Raw genomic sequence first — 16,334 nt, forward strand, 5'->3', positions numbered from 1 at the left:
GGACAGACACACAGCTGCAGGCAGCACAGACATGGGCAGGGAGAGGGAGCTACAACCTGAAATGCTTGAGTCGAGATTCAGGCCCCCCTGCCATTCCCTGCAGTGCAGACACATTTCCCAGTGCAACCCCTGGTCTCCTCTCCTCCCCAGCAGACCCTCTGCCCCAAAGCCATGGGGTCCAGGTCACGAGTCTCCACCTCAGCAGCTGGACCTCCAGGTGAAGCGTTCCTGCAACGGGGTACACAAAAAAGGTGCTAAAAGTACTTGCTCTCCATTTTCATTATGTGAGTGGCAGCAGCACAGCCGAGTCAGGAGAAGGTTCCACAGCATGCCCGTCTGCCTTTCTGTCCTTGCTTAATTTTCTGGTAGCACTGCAGTGTTCTTCCCTGTTTCTCCACCTGTCCATGGTGCTCTTGCTCTCTGGAGCTGGGATGAGAATGTGGGGCCGTTCTTGTTCTGACACCACCATAGGGCCTCTTGATCCAGAGGTGTGTTCATGGAAATCAGATGCCCAAGCTGCATTTTAAACTGTGATGAACTGTTTTTCTCACTTTGTAGAAAGAGAGAATGAGCAGAAACATCCCTCCATCAGGGAGGAGGTTTTCCATGAGAAACAGCCTGTTTATTTTCCTTAGAGAAGTCTACTCTAACATTTCATTGTCTTTTCCTCCTTGCACAGGTCCTCATGCCCACAGGCTGCAGATGTCCAACAGCAGCTCCATCACCCAGTTCCTCCTCCTGCCGTTCACAGACACTCGGGAGCTACAGCTCTTGCACTTCTGGCTCTTCCTGGGCATCTACCTGGCTGCCCTCCTGGGCAACGGCCTCATCATCACCACCATAGCCTGGGACCAGCACTTCCACACCCCCATGTACTTCTTCCTGCTCAACCTCTCCCTCCTGGACCTGGGCTCCATCTCCACCACTCTCCCCAAATCCATGGCCAATTCTCTGTGGGATTCAAGGGTCATTTCCTATGCAGGGTGTGCTACCCAGCTCTTCTTTGTATTTTTCTTGCTTGGTACAGAGTTTTCTATGCTCACAGTCATGTCCTACGACCGCTACGATGCCATCTGCAAACCCCTGCACTACAGGACCCTCCTGGGCAGTAGAGCTTGTGTCCACATGGCAGCAGCTGCCTGGGCCACTGGGTTTCTCAGTGCTCTGCTGCACACGGCCAATACATTTTCGTTGCCCCTGTGCAAGGGTAATGCCCTGGGCCAGTTCTTCTGTGAAATCCCCCAGATCCTCAAGCTCTCCTGCTCACACTCCTACCTCAGGGAACTTGGGCTTCTCATGTTTAGTGCTTCTTTTTTTGAGGGCTGTTTTGTGTTCATTGTGGTGTCGTATGTGCAGATCTTGAGGGCCGTGCTGAGGATCCCCTCTGAGCAGGGACGGCACAAAGCCTTTTCCAGTGCCTCCCTCACCCGGCCGTGGTCTTCCTGTTCATCAGCACTGTCATGTTTGCCCACCTAAAGCTCCCCTCCATCTCCTCCCCAAGCCTGGATGTGGTGGTGTCAGTTCTGTACTCAGTGGTACCTCCAGCAGTGAACCCCCTCATCTACAGCATGAGGAACCAGGAGCTGAACATGGCACTGAAGAAGCCGATTCAGTCATTTTTCTGTCAGCAACAATAAGTTGCCCATGTCTCTTCAGAAGTGATTTCCAGTTCATCTCAGATACCTCCTGTGCATTGAGCATTTCATCTGTGATAGCCATGTTTGTCAAGGAATTTCTTCACCCACGGCCCTTCTCCAGAGCAGTGACTCAGAGGCCTGTCTACCTGTTTCTGGGGCCCTGGTACAGCCCGTGTCCTGTGTCACATCTCTGTAATACAGGTGTGGACCCATTTTAAAATTACTGTATTTCTGAAATTGCAGCCATCTTTTTGAAACACCCCACAAAAGGGGATTTCTTCAGTCTCAGTATTTGGAGCTTGGGCTCTTCTTCCAAATCTGTGGTCAGCCTGGATAATTTTCCCCCACAAGGCCACAATGCCGTACTTGTGTTTTTCATGGCTCAGGGGAGGACACGGGGCACCATGTTACGTCATGGTGCTGGTTTGAGTGTCCATCTGTGGGTGCCCAGTGTTTCTGGAGATGGTGAAGGACCTTCAATGATCTGCCTTGGACTGTCTCGCTGTGGTTTCCAGGCACCACAGCCTGTTCCCTCTGCTCTGTGCTTCAACAGGAGAATGAATGACCCACAGAACCCTGTTTCTGCATTCCCCAGCTCAGGGCAGACTGCTCTGTCACTGCGGTAGCAGGAGCAGCATGAAGAGCTCCTGGCCATGAGTCGTGTGCTGGTGGGAGGGGCTGGCACAGGAGGAAACAAGAGCAGGGGACAAAGCAGGGCTGGCCTTGCTTCCATCATGCCATGGCTGGCCCCAGCCCTTAGGCTGATAGGCTGATCCTCCTCTCTGTCCCAATCCATCTATCTCTCCATCCATCCATCCATCCATCCATTCATCCATCCATCCATCCATCCCAGTACTCCATCTGGGTGAGCTGCTCCATCACGTTTCTCATCCCAAAGAGATCATAGAATAATTTAAGTTGGGAGAGACTCTCAAGATCATTGAGTCCAATTATTAACCTAACTCTGGCACTAAACCATGTCCCTAAGAACCTCATCTATATGTCTTTTAAAGACCTTCAGGGATGGTCACTCAACCACTCCTTGGGCAGGCTGTTCCAATGCCTCACAAACTCTTCCATGAAGAAATTTTTCCTAATATCCAAACTGAATATTCTCAGGTGCAACTTGAGGCCGTTTCCTCTCCTTCTACCACTTGCTACACTGGAGAACAGACCAACACCTTCCATGTTCCAACCTCCTTTCAGGTAGCTGTAGACAGCAATAAGGTCTCCCCTCAGCCTTCTGTTCTCCAGGCTAAACAGCCCCAGTTACCTCCACTGCTCCCCGTCTGACTTGTTCTCCAGACCTCTCACCAGCTTTGTTGCCCTTCTCTGAACTCACCCCAGCACCCCAAGGTCTTTCTTGTAGTTAGGGGCCCAAAACTGAACACAGGATTTGAGGTGCATCCTCACCAGTGCCAAGAACAGAGGGATGATCACTTGCCTGGTCCTGCTGGTCACACGATTCCTGATGCATGCTGGGATGCTGGTGGTCTTCTTGGCCACCTGGGCACACGCTGGCTCATGTTCTGTCACTGTCCATCAACACCCCCAGGGCCTTTTCCATTGGGCAGATTTCCAGCCGCTCTTCCCTGAGCCCGTAGTGCTGCCTGGGGTTGTTGTGACCCAAATGCAGGACCCAGCACTTGGCATGAAATTGAACAAGTCCAAGAGTTGGAATTGTTCACCTGGGATAGAGTAACACTGAGTGCAAGTGTAGATTGGGAGAGAGCGGCTGGAGAGAGCCCTGCAGAAAGGGATCTGGCGTGATGGTTGGCCACAGGGTCAATAGGAGGCAATACTGTCTCCCAGCAGTCAAGACAGTAAACGGCATCCTGGGGTGTATCAAACACAGCATGGCCATGTGGTCAAAAGAGGTGACTATGCTGCTGTATTCAGCATTAGTGTGGCCTCACCTTGAGAGCTGTGTGCAGTTCAGGGACCTACATATTTTTACAACAAGGATGTAAAGGTCCTTGAATGCATCTAGACCATCCCCAACCCATTGGAAACCCTTAGGAAAAGTTCCTCTCTCCAAATATCCAGCCCAGCTTGTTACTGCATGAACAACCAGGAGAAACTGCCCGTGGACCCTCATTTCAGATCCCATCTCCTCCACCCCATACAGGCAGTGCTCTCCCCCTTGGCACTGAGGTGGTTCCAGGGACCCAAAAGACACCTGTAGGAGGAGATGTTGGGTGGGGATATGGTGTCCTTCAGTGCTCCTCATGGTGCCTCCTGCTGGGCTTTGTGCCACTGGTCACAACCCTCTGAGCCTGGATGTTCAGCCAGTTCTCAGTGGTGCTGAGCAGGAACATGCCCACGAGCACATTGGGCTGCACTGGGAGGAGCGTGGCCACCCAGACAAGGGCAGTTATTGTCCATCATGAGTCAGCACTGGTGTGGTCACATCTGGAGCCCAGTGTCCCAGTGTGAGGTTCCCCATCCTGGAGGAACGGGAGGAGCTGTCGTGTGGCCAGAGAAAGTCTGGGTCACGTGTGGAGATGTTGAGAGACCCAAACTTCTTTAGGCTGGTGAAGGGGAGCCTGAGGAAACGTGCTGGTTTTACTGAAATTGGGTTAATTTTCTTCACGCATTTTGAACCTCTCTCCTTCACAGCCAGTACAGTCTTTTGTTCAGATTTACTATGAGAATAATGAGGTAACGCTGTTTCTTCCCTGGGACAGAGTTCATTTGTCTTTTAGCAGCTTTACAGTGTTTGCCATTTGCTATGAAAGGAATGTCAGAACTCACTGATATCTTGGCTGTTGTCAAGGAAACCAAGGACTTCTTTGGCCATCCAGATGTGGATGCAGATTGGCAGGAGGGGACACAGACAGGTCAGCACCTGAATTGACATGCAGGCTGATCAATGACATATTCCCTATGATTAGCGCCATGCTCAGTCTAAAGCTGGAGCCGGCTTTTAGGGCTTGTTACGTCCATTACTTTGGGTTTTCCAGCTGGTTTTGTCAGTTCCATTCAGAAGTTTCATCCTGTCAGGAGTTCGATGTCAGTTCGGCCTTTTGCCATTCTGCCATTTTGCTGTTGGCCTTTGGGCCTTTCTGCCTGTTGCCCTTTTGCTCTCTCTCGCTGGGATGGGCTGTTCAGGACCAAAGTGCTCCCTTCTGCAGGACTGGCTGCTCCATGTGACTGGAGTTACATGTGGGATCGCACTGAGCGTATTTTCTTAATTTAATTTATCTATTTCTATTTAATTTACCTGGAATATTGTCAGTGAAACCAAGGACTTCTCTGGAGTGCAGCTGCAGATGCAAATTGGTAGGAGGGGGCACAGACAGGACAGCACCTTGATTGACATCCAGATCAATCAAGGAGCTATTCTCTGTCATTAGCGTCATGCTCAGTATAAAGCTGGAGGTGCCTTTTCCAGCCCGTTAGTTTTGGTTTTCCGGCTACATTGGTTAGCTCTGTTCGGAAGTTCCATTCTATTGGGAGTTCAGTGTTAGTTCAGTTTTACGATGTTTTGCGGTTTTTCAAGTGGCCCTTGGGCCTCTCTGCCTTTTGCACTTGTACTTTCTCTTGCTGGGATCAGCTGTTCAGGACCAGGGTGCTCTCTTCTTTTGGGCTGCCTGTTCAGCAGAATGGGAGTTTTGTGGGGGATTGCACTGAGTGTCATATATTTTACTTTATGTATATCTTAGTATAAGTATATCATTATTAGTAGTGTATTATTTTTATCGTCTTATTAATTTTTTGTCTAAACCCACAAGTTTCTCCCTTCCCATTCAGTTCTCTCCCTTATCCCACTTGGGGACTGGGAGCAGGATGTGAACAGCTCTCATGGTCTTAGTTGGTGGCTGTGGTAAAATCATGAGAAGAAAGGGTAGTAGTAGCTTCAGAAATCCTGAAAATCACTTTCCAAGATGATGGGAGCAGGGAAAGAGCATGTGGAAGGAAAACCATCAGAAACTGCAGCTCTGGAGGTCAACAGTGGAGCTCAGGATCAAGAAATGTCATTCTGAGTGCAGTGCTGTGGTCATTCAGAGGGACTCTGGATCAGCCATGACTTTGTGTTTCCAGGAACAGCTGGTGAGGATGGAGAGACAGCAGCACAGGTGGGAACACATTGGGCTGAGAACAAGGTGGGGAAGCGCATGGGGTGTCTGCAGCCTGTGGGGAAACAGCCACAGGCCTGGGACAGTGCAAGATGGACCTTGGTGGACATGGCCAAGGGCACTGGCAAGGCTGGATGTCCCTGCAAGAGCCAAGGTCTTTGTCCCCTTGGCTATGGCTGATGTCCCTGTCAGCGAGGCCTAAGAGGAGACACATGGTTGTCATGGCCATGGCTCCCCATTGCCTCCTTGCACCCCCAGGGAGTGTCACACCATTGTCCTGCACTGGGCATCGCACTCCCCACAGCCCCAGGAAGAGCCCTGAGCCACACGTGAGGGACAGGATCTCCCTTCCAGAGGCAGGGGCTCAAGGCTTGGCCATTGTCCTTCATCAGACAAACCAAGGGCTTTCTCAGCATCAGAGCTGCTGCACTTTGCCTTTGCCTAATGCAATCACTGCCTCCAATTATCTGCTCTAACGAGTCCCTGGGAGGCTTTGTCAGTAACAGCCCTCAGTGGAGCCCATTAATGCTTCAAGGTACTTTGGAGTTTGTTCTGGCTTGGACTTCTTGAGCAGATTCTTCAGTCTGTGCTTGGTATCTGAGGTTCATGGACTCAGCACCAAATACACCATGGGGCTCATTAAAACACAGAAAGTCCTAACGAGCGATGTTTCTTTCCTTAATTTTCTTCAAATCTTCAAGCGTTGTAGAACTAACTGAAGAGGTTTCAATGGGACACTTGCTGATGAAGGTTTCAAAGAAGATTTCATAAAGGAGGGTTTTTCTTTCAAGGGTATTTTCTGTCATTTTTCAGTGTATGGAAGCAGTGACAGCAGCATTCTACACTGGACATTGATCCCGAGGGTCTCCTGGAGACATCTGAACAGGCAGGAGAACAGTCCCTGAGGCTGGACACTGTATGGACAACCTGGCTCCTCACCCCCACCCCCAGTCTGCCGGTTCCCTCATTGGCCACCAGAGACTGCATCACTTTTCCTCCATCAGACTTCTCCACTGAGCTCTGCAGGAGATGCTGCAGCTCCTGTGCACCAGCTCCACCTGCTCTCCTGTGCAAACACTGCACAGTTCAATCAACAGCAAAACACTTTCCTCAGCTGTGTGTGTAAGTGGATCTGATGAGGTCCAGCATCCACAAGGGACACCCACACAAGAACTGCTTTAGACAGAGAGACAGGAGAGGATAGAAATAAACACAATGAAGGTGTTGACTGCCATGTCAATTAGAGCTCTGAAGAATGAGGCAAGTTTGTAACTCCCTAAAGCTCAAAGCAGAAACCAGACAGTTGAGAGGCCACTGAATGACCAAAGAGCAAGTGGAGGAGAAACCTGAGAGCACAGGGAAGGGCAAACGTCCAGACAGTGCTGGAAAGTTGTCCTTGGACAGGGACATTGAATCAGGGGAGGTGGGAACTCCTGAATGACAAGGGAGATGAAATCATAGAGTGTTGCTAATAGAAGTACAGGGGAAGAGCAATATTTTTTCTCCTTCCCTTATTAAACTTCCCCATAATTCCCTTTTTGGCTTTTTTCTTTTAAATTTTAATATGTTAAAAATACAACGAAACAAAAATCTCCAATCAAAGAAAATAACAAACCAAACAAAATAAACAAAAACACCCACAAAACCAAAGCAAAACAAAAACCAAACCAACCAAACAAGAACAACAACCAAAACCAAAACCCAAACCAACCAATGAACCAACCAAAGGAAAATACTAAACAAAAAAACAACAACAAAAAAGTGGAGGTTTCCAGGCAGACATCAGTCATCACTTGTCTCACCATAAACAGCCAGGGCCATTTTAGGGCCCCAGTGTACCTGAGGTGCTGGCCTGGGATTGGCATCTCTCACACAGGACCTGGGGAGACCAGAGCGCCGTGCAGTGCAGGTGGAGCCTGTGCAGGGCTTCCCAGGGCATCTACACTGGCACCAGGTATTTGTGTCCCTGGAGCTGAAGACATTTGTGTCCTAAATCCATGCCCAGTTCTGGAAAACTCTTTCTTTTCCAAAGAAAAGAAACTCCCCTTACTTTTAATAAGTAAATAAGTAAAAGAACAAGTAAATAAGTAAATAAGTAATAAGTAAATAAATAAATAAATAAGTAAATAAATGAGTGAATAAATTAACAAGTAAATAAATAAGTAAATAAATAAATACATACATAAATACATAAATAAATACATAAATAAAAACATAAATACATAAATACATACATTAAGGGAAAGAGAGAAAGAGAGAGAGAGAGAAAGAAAGAAAGAAAGAAAGAGAGAAAGAAAGAAAGAAAGAAAGAAAGAAAGAAAGAAAGAAAGAAAGAAAGAAAGTTAGTTAGTTGACACCTTCCTTTGCTTTGGATCTTTGTCTTCAGTTCCTCTTATTTTAATTGTCATTGACATTAACTGACATCTGATGGGCCTGCAGGCATGAAGCCAAGATCATGTTGTGTCTTGCACAGCGCCCCATGCCCTCTGAACCTGCCCTGCCCAGGACTCCTCACACGTTGCCCAGAGCGAGTCACACTGAGGTGTTAGCTGTTTCACTGGCTGAGATGTTGATTTAGATGGTCACCTACAGCACAGGTGGGTCCTGCCCCATCATCGCCTGCTCTGCTCCAGTCTGAAACAGAGCCCAACATCACAATGGGATCATGAGAGAACTGAGGCTGAAGGGACCTCAGGAGTCTGCAGTCCAACCTGTCACCAACTGGGTCACACCAAGGTGTTCAAGCCTTGATTCAATCAGAGCTTTAGCAGGAGTAGAGAAGTGATCATCCCTTTGTACTGGGCACAGGTGAGGCTGCACCTTGAATCCTGGGGTCAGTTTGAGGCCCCTCATGGCAAGGAAGACATTGAGGTACTGGAGAGAGTTCAGAGGAGGGTGACAAGGCTGGTGAAGGGTCTGGAGCACCAGTCTCACGAGGAGCGGTTGAGGGAGCTGGGGCTGTTCAGCCTGGAGAACAGGAGGCTGAGGAGAGACCTTATTACTCTCTACACCTGCCTGAAAGGAGGTTTTATCATGGAGGGTGTTGGTCTCTTCTCATAAGTAGCAAGTGGTAGGACAAGAGGAAATGGCCTCAGGTTACACATGGGGAGGTTTAGATTGGATATTAGGAAAAAAATTCTTCAGGGAAAAGGTTTTGAAGCAATGGAACAGACTGCCCAGTGAGGTTGTGGAGTCCCCATCACTGAAGGTGTTTAAAACACAGATAGATGGGGCTCTTAGGGACATGGTTTAGTGCCAGATTTAGGTTATGGTTGGACTCGATGATCTTAAGAGTATCTTCCAGCCACAACTATTCTATGATTCCATGATAAGTCATGTTTGCTATTTTCTTTCTCACAGGACCATGCAGCCTCCCTGAGAGCCAGGACTTTTCTGAGGTGTTGGAGACACGTCTCACGGTCACACCAGCCAGTTCCATAAGCCCCTGTCTGTCCCTTCCCAGACCAAACCTCTTCTCCATATCCCAACCTTCCAGGCGAGTTTCTGGGACACAGCAAATGCTGACCAGGTCCTCTGGGCCTGTTCAGAGAGAACAGCTTGCCAACATGTTGATGGGCTCTCTGTGCACCCCAAAGCCTTCCTGACCATTTTTCTCAATGCCCCACTTGTACCCAACCTTTCTGGTCCTTAAGCTGTACATGAGGGGATTGAGCAGGGATGTGGGGAAGGTGTAGAAAAAAGGCTTTGTCAAACTGTCTTGGGAGGGCTGTTCTGGGCATCCCACAGTCCAAGATGAGGGTGCTGGAGAAATCAGTGGCACAGGCGAGGTGAGACTTCCTGGTGGAGAAGGCCTTGTGCCTGTCTACACTGGGGCAGAGAGCAGTGATGCATTCATGGGATGCCCATGTGAACAGGAAGGTGACAAATGGCTCCAGGGGACAAAATGCCTTCCAGCCAGTTCTTTACCCATCGCACATACACCATCCAGGCCATGAGCTGCAGCTTCTCCAGGAGATGCTGTGAGGCACGGTGTCAAAGGCTTCACTGCAGTCTAAGGACACAACACCCACAGCCCATGTGGCGCATTCACTCCCCACGACAGACTTTCCCTCATCTGCTCAGCGGTCACCTTGTCACAGAAGGAGATCAGGGTGGTCAAGCAGGACCTGCCTTTCATCAAGCCATGCTGATTGGGCCCCATTGCTCATCTGTGTGTGTGGCCTCACAGTCCTTTTCCAGCCATGTTCCTGCTGTTGGCCAATCCCCTGCAGAGGCAGAAGTGACCTCACAGTGCCCTCCACCACCATTGGCTTCCTACTGGACTATGAGTTCCTGAGACACAAGTGACCACATGGCATTGTACCCACCATCACCCTCCTTGTGGTCCAGAGTGCGAGCAGATCAAACTGAGCTGCTTTCATCAAATGTATCTGATAGATTTCCTATTAAGGGTTTGAGTGGAGAAACGTTCCTCAGAGGAGCTGCTGTATTTACTCTGGGACATTTTATATCTTTGCTTCTGCCTCTGCTTTTGGTCTCCTTCCTCTGTCTATTCTGAAGTGAAAGAGCTCTCCAAGGAAAAGATTAATGGAATCCTACAAGAACAAAAGTTGGAAGAGACGCCCAAACACCATCTCTGTCCCACTGACCTTTATGGCACCTCAAGGAACAGCTAATGGCATTTGTGCTCCCTTGAGTTCATCTCACCACATGCACACACTGGACATGCACATGATGTGCGTGTTTACATCTCATCTGCACAATGAAAACACGGACTTTTGACCCAGTGTTTCACAGAATCATAGAATGTCCTGAGTTGGAAGGAACCCAAAGGATCATGGAGTCCAACTCCTGTCCCTGCACAGGACACCCCACAGGTCACCCTGTGTGCCTGATGACGTTGTCTAGTCTCTTCTTGAACACTGTCAGGTTGGGGCCGTGACACCTCCCTGTGGAGCCTGTTCAGTGTCCAGCACCTCTGGGGAAAGAACCATTCCTAACCTTCCAAGTAGACTTCTTTTTTCTCTTTCCTGCTTCTTCCCACTATCAAGAAATCTCGACCATCTCATAAACTTCCCTTCATGCAGGGAACCCAACCCATTAGGCTTCTTGTGGTCTTTTACCTGACCAGATAGAAGTCACCTCGCCATGATCTTCTAAATCCCATGAGTGCTGCTGGCCTTTCAGCTTCTCTGACAGACACGACCATGTCCCTGCCCATGTCCCGTCATGTTCTCAGGTGGGATGGACATGACAACCCGTCTCTCTTCCTGGGTAAGACCTGTGGGCCCTTGGGCAGAGGTTCTTTCCCAGCCATGTCCCTGCTGCTGGGCTGTCACCTCCAGACACAGAACTGACCCCACTGTCCCTTCACAGCCAAAGTCTTTCCACTCAATTAAGAGTTTTGGAGACTCAACTGCCATCATAATCCCACACCCATCCATCTCCCTCCTTATGGGCCGCGACCTGACTAGATAAAACTATGCTTATTTTATCAAACTGATCAAATCTATTTCCTGCTAAAGATCTGAGAGGAGAAGCATTCTTGACAGGAATGTGGAATGTTGAAACCTTTTCTATGTCCTCTCCTACCTCTTTTATTTCTTATTGTTTTCCTTCTTCCTGGTTGCTCATGGTGAATTCACTACCTGAAGTGCAAAGCCAGTCCCACACCCAGAGATGAGATCTTGTTTATTGCAGAGTTGTGCAAGTCTGGATGCTGGAATGAAACCAGCACAACAGGTAGAGAAGGAACATCTATTATATAAAAATCTTATCCCTACATTCAGATCCTCCCGGCAGTCCTAAAGAGCCAAGTGTTCACACATTGGCATATTGGTTACATAATCATTTTACCACTACACATGCTTGTTGAGAGAGGGTCCCGGGCTGAGCCTGGGGCTCCCATCCTGGGGATGTGTGTTTTAGTATTAGAATGAGCGTGCAAGGAGCAAAGCTCAGCTAAAGGACTTTATGTAACCATCTTGAGACAGATGTTAAAACAAGATTCAGCTAATTGTACAGGCTCCAGAGTGTCTGCGCTGCAAGGACAGTATCCTTTGCAGGTTCTGATTAGGAGCCTGGCTGTGAGAGGACACTGCTATGTGTCAGCCCTGCACATACACACTGTTCAGCTGCACACTGATGTTTCATCTGTGGACAATTCTGTAGGAATAAGCTTGAGAGAAACTTTGCAAGAAGATATCAACCATCATGCACTGCCCATAGAAGATCACTTTTCCTTGTGCAAGTATTTTACTGAGGCCAGCTCTGTCACAGCAGTGTCGATTGCCTGTCCCTGCCTGTGCCCACAGCACTGACACACAGCAGGACGGTGACCAAGCTGCCAGAGCACTCAGGCCTTGCACCAACACCAGGGATGAGAAGGAGAGTGTGGAGTGGAACCAGAACAGCTCTGGAAGAACAAGCGCTGCTGCTCCATGGCAGGGCTGCCATGCCAGAGTTGTTTTCCCCTCTACCCACGCACAGGAACTGTCCCTGCAGCTCCAAACGTCTTTGCAGGAAGCATATAGTGAAAAAGAGGTCACTAAAGAGCCCTTTACTCTGTTTAGAGACAAGGAGAGCACTGCTGCTGATGTAAGCAACCAACATTATAGAAGAAAATCCAGCAGTGAAAGGGGATGATAACAATATCACAATAAAAAAACAAGCAACAACAGCAGAAAATTCAGTTGACAGGCTGGACTTGTAATTAGCTACATTAAAACTCCTGTATAGAAGAAGATGGCCAGTTCATTGCTTCAGAAAACAGAGGGATATGAGTTTGCACAGGGCATCCTTGAGCTCCTGGTTCCTCAAGCTGTAGATGAGGGGGTTCACTGCTGAAGGCACTACGGAGTACAGAACAGACACCACCAGATCCAGGGATGGGGAGGAGATGGATGAGGGTTTCATGTAGGCAAACATGGCAGTGCTGAGGAACAGGGAGGCCACGACCAGGTGAGGGAGGCAGGTGGAAAAGGCTTTGTGCTGTCCCTGCTCAGAGGGGATCCTCAGCACGGCCCTCAAGATCTGCACATAGGACACCACAATGAACACAAAACATCCTCCCCAAAAAAAAGCACTAAACATGAGAAGCCCAAGTTCCCTGAGGTAGGAGTGTGAGCAGGAGAGCTTGAGGATGTGGAGGATTTCACAGAAGAACTGGCCCAGGGCATTGCCCTTGCACAGGGGCAGTGAAAATGTATTGGCCGTGCGCAGCAGAGCATGGAGAAATCCAGTGACCCAGGCAGCTGCTGCCATGTGGACACAAGCTCTGCTGCCCAGGAGGGTCCCGTAGTGCAGGGGTTTGCAGATGGCAATGTAGCGGCTATGGTGGTGATAATGAGGCTGTTGCCCAGGAGGGCAGCCAGGTAGATGCCCAGGAAGAGCCAGAAGTGCAAGAGCTGCAGCTCCCGTGTGTCTGTGAACAGCAGGAGGAGGAACTGGGTGATGGAGCTGCTGTTGGACATTGGCTGCCTGTGGGCATGAGGACCTGTGCAAGGAGGAAATAACAGTGACAAGTTAGGGGAAACCGGCTGTTTCTCATGGAAACCCCCCTTCCTGATGGAGAGATGTTTCAGCTCATTCTCTCTTTCTACCAAGTGAGAAAAACTGTTCATCACAGCTTAAAATACAGCTTGGGCATCAGGTTTCCATGAACACAACTCTGGGGCAAGACCCCTTGAGTTGATATCAGAACAAGAAGTGATCGACACTCGCATTCCAACACCAGAAAGCAAGAGCAGCAGGGACAGGTGGAGAAAAAGAGAAGTACACTGCAGTGTTACCATAAAAGAAAGCAAGGACAGAAAGGCAGACGGGCATGCTGTGGAACCTTCTTCTTACCCAGCTGTGCTGCTGTCACTCACATAATGACACTGGAGAGCAAGTACTTTTAGCACCTTATTAGTGTATACCATTCCAGGAACCCTTCACCTGGAGGTCCAGCTGCTGAGGTGGAGACTCGTGACCTGGACCCCATGGCTTTGGGGCAGAGGGTCTGCTCGGGAGGAGAGGAGACCAGGGGTTGCACTGAGAAATGTGTCTGCACTGGAAAGGATCTGAGAGACGTTCCTAAATCCCCTCCCCAGCATTTTTGGTAGCAGTTAACTCTCCCTGCCCATGTCTGTGCTGCCTGCAGCTGTGTGTCTGTCCCTGGTCTGCTCCCTGTCAGTGTCACAGACCTCGTCCCACGCGCTGTGTGCTCAGCTCTGTCCTGCTCACACCTCCTGGCACTGCCCAGGGGCAGCTCTGTGTGTGCAGGGGCTCAGAAGCAGCTCAGACACGTCCAGGGCAGTTCAGCCCTGACCCACACAGCCCCCTTCAACCCCACAAGCTCCCTGCCTGCCCTGCCGGGGGTCGCTCCTTCCCCCCACAGCTGCTGCCATGAGATCTCCCGGGCAGGCTGAGCGTTGACCCTGGCAGGCGGCAGAGTCCCTGCCCGGCACAGCCCTGGGGTGCAGGGACCCTGCTCTGCAGGACAGCCCTGGGCACCCCTGGGTGCTCCCACTGCAGTCACCCTCAGCAGAAGGTGCCATCATGCCCTGTCCCTCTGAAATTGAAGCAGGGAAGCGCTGATCTGGACCATGTTCTTGTCCTCTACATGAGAAATACAGTGAGAGAGCCCTGACAGATACTGTAAATTGTGGGATGTATCATCTTTAGATCCCTCCAGAAAATGCAGCTGCATTGTCCTACAGCCAGCGACTTACCGTGTTAGAACTGTGAAGATTTGTCTCTCATTGAGCCCTCAGTAGCCAACACCCTACATTGCCTTTCCCTCTCTGTGCCTGGCTCCTGTGCCCTCGGTGCTGCAGGCAGAGCCCTCAGCCCTGCTGCGTGTGCAGAGGAGCTGCTCCTGGGCAGAGCTGTCTCTCTGCAGCGCTGCCGCTGCCATGAGCTCCCTGTGTCCCAGGAGCCCAGCCCAGCTCAGCAGCACAGGAGCAGCCCATGATGTCCCTTTCTCTGTCCCCTCTGGGCTCCTCCAGGTGTCCCTGGGGCTCCAGGGGCACATCCTTTCAAACAACTTCAAGTAATCAGTGATGTTGATTCTCTCTCTTCTGAAGAGACACATCATTGTGTTCTTTGTATTAAACAATGAATTAGTATTAGAAGCAACTTTTCTTGTCCCATCATTAGACAGGACACCGGCAACATTACAGCAAAGGATCTAGTAACTCCAAACCGAGGGAGGAATATCTTCAGTTGAATAAGTTCAGGCATTTTATTCTGGTTTTATACTCCTAGGTCCAGAGAGACATTCATCAGTCTTTGGCCATGTTATGTCTGTGCTCTGATTCAAAGCCTTTGCACACATGGGCTCTTAGGCACTTGGTACCAGGTTTCTTGTGGCAGGTCAGAGCTGGGCTGGTGCCACAGCTGGGGCGGTTCAGCCCAGATGTGAGGCCATGTCCTCAGCCAGGGACCTGACTGGGGAGCTGGAGCTGTCAGTGCTGCAGACAGAGCTGTGACACGGATGGAATGAACTGCCAGGCAGGGTGGCAGGAGTGAGTTCATCTGGTCTCAAGGACAGCAGCCTCCAAGCACAGCAACAGTCCAGATCAGAACTCAGTCCAGACCTGGAAGGCAATTCAAGGGCCCCATAATGAGCTGTTACTACTGCAGGAACAGTTAAAGGGGAAACAAAGACCCTGTCTGGCCACTGATAAATTTAATAAGGGAAATGGATGAGAATCCCTGTGTCGTCTTGTCCTCCATCTTCACCAGCCATATGTCCCAGGCCTCTGTGACTGGAGGCAGAACATACAGCAGTGGATGGGGATCAAGTCAGGGGTCACCGGAACTAACACAATCCTCTCCAGTCTATGGGACAGCCGGGGCAGCATCCCAGGAGCTGGGACAGCAGGATCATGTCACAGTGAGGCCACTCTCCACCATCTCGTAAAGCTCATGGAGACTGGGGGGAATCCCTGAGCACTGGCAGCTCTCACACAGTGTGTGCACTTTTCAGAATGGCCCATGGGTGAGCAGGGGAACTAAGGGCTGTGCCCCAGAGCATGTCCACTGGGACCCCATTTCTGTATGTCTGGAAGAGAAGGTGATGGGGTTTGCCCAGGGCAGGTTGTGCCTGTCCATCCTCTTTGCTTTCTGTGAGGAAAGGACAGGGTTGATGTGGGGAGAGCAGTGGTGGTCTGTTACCTGGAAGTCAGCAAGGCATTCAGCATCATCTCCCACAACATTCTTGTATCCAAAGTAGGATATTATGGTCTCTGTCATTGTGCAAGTAGATGGGTAAAACCAATGTGGATGGTTGGGCTTGGAAAGGTGCTGTAGAAAGGGAGAAACTTTCCAGTCCTGAGGACAGTCCAGCACTGGAAGCTGTTTCCCAGGAGTGTGCACCCACTCTGTCCCAGAAAGTGACCAAGATGTGTTTGGATAAAGCTCTGAGCAATCTGGTCAGACCCTGCTGTGAGCAGAAGGTTGGTCAAGACACCTCCTGAGCTCCCTTGGAGCCTGAATGATGCTGTCCTTCCTTCCCCTTCATGTTTTCAAATTAGGGACAGCTCTCAGGTTCTCTCTGACCACAGGAATAATTCACATGAGGTGCAGGGCTGTTTTATAAGTCCCCCTAAACAGTCCTGACCACAACTTTTGCATCCCTTTTCATTTGCCCCAACCCAGGGTCTTTTCTGCT

The 16,334-nt window shown here is 49.9% G+C and overlaps 1 pseudogene across 1 annotated transcript in view; it reads left to right on the forward strand.

Moving 5' to 3' along the window:
- Window positions 1-702: 702 nt before the first annotated feature.
- Window positions 703-16,334, forward strand: part of LOC308052578 (olfactory receptor 14J1-like) — a 33,725-nt pseudogene continuing 18,093 nt past the window's right edge. The window contains exon 1 of the transcript in view: window positions 703-1,021. The product of the transcript in view is annotated as an olfactory receptor 14J1-like (transcript). The remainder of the gene's footprint in view (window positions 1,022-16,334) is intronic.

The sequence above is a fragment of the Nesoenas mayeri genome (genome assembly GCF_963082525.1).
Source record: "Nesoenas mayeri genome assembly, contig: SCAFFOLD_35, whole genome shotgun sequence".
Lineage (NCBI taxonomy): Eukaryota > Metazoa > Chordata > Aves > Columbiformes > Columbidae > Nesoenas > Nesoenas mayeri.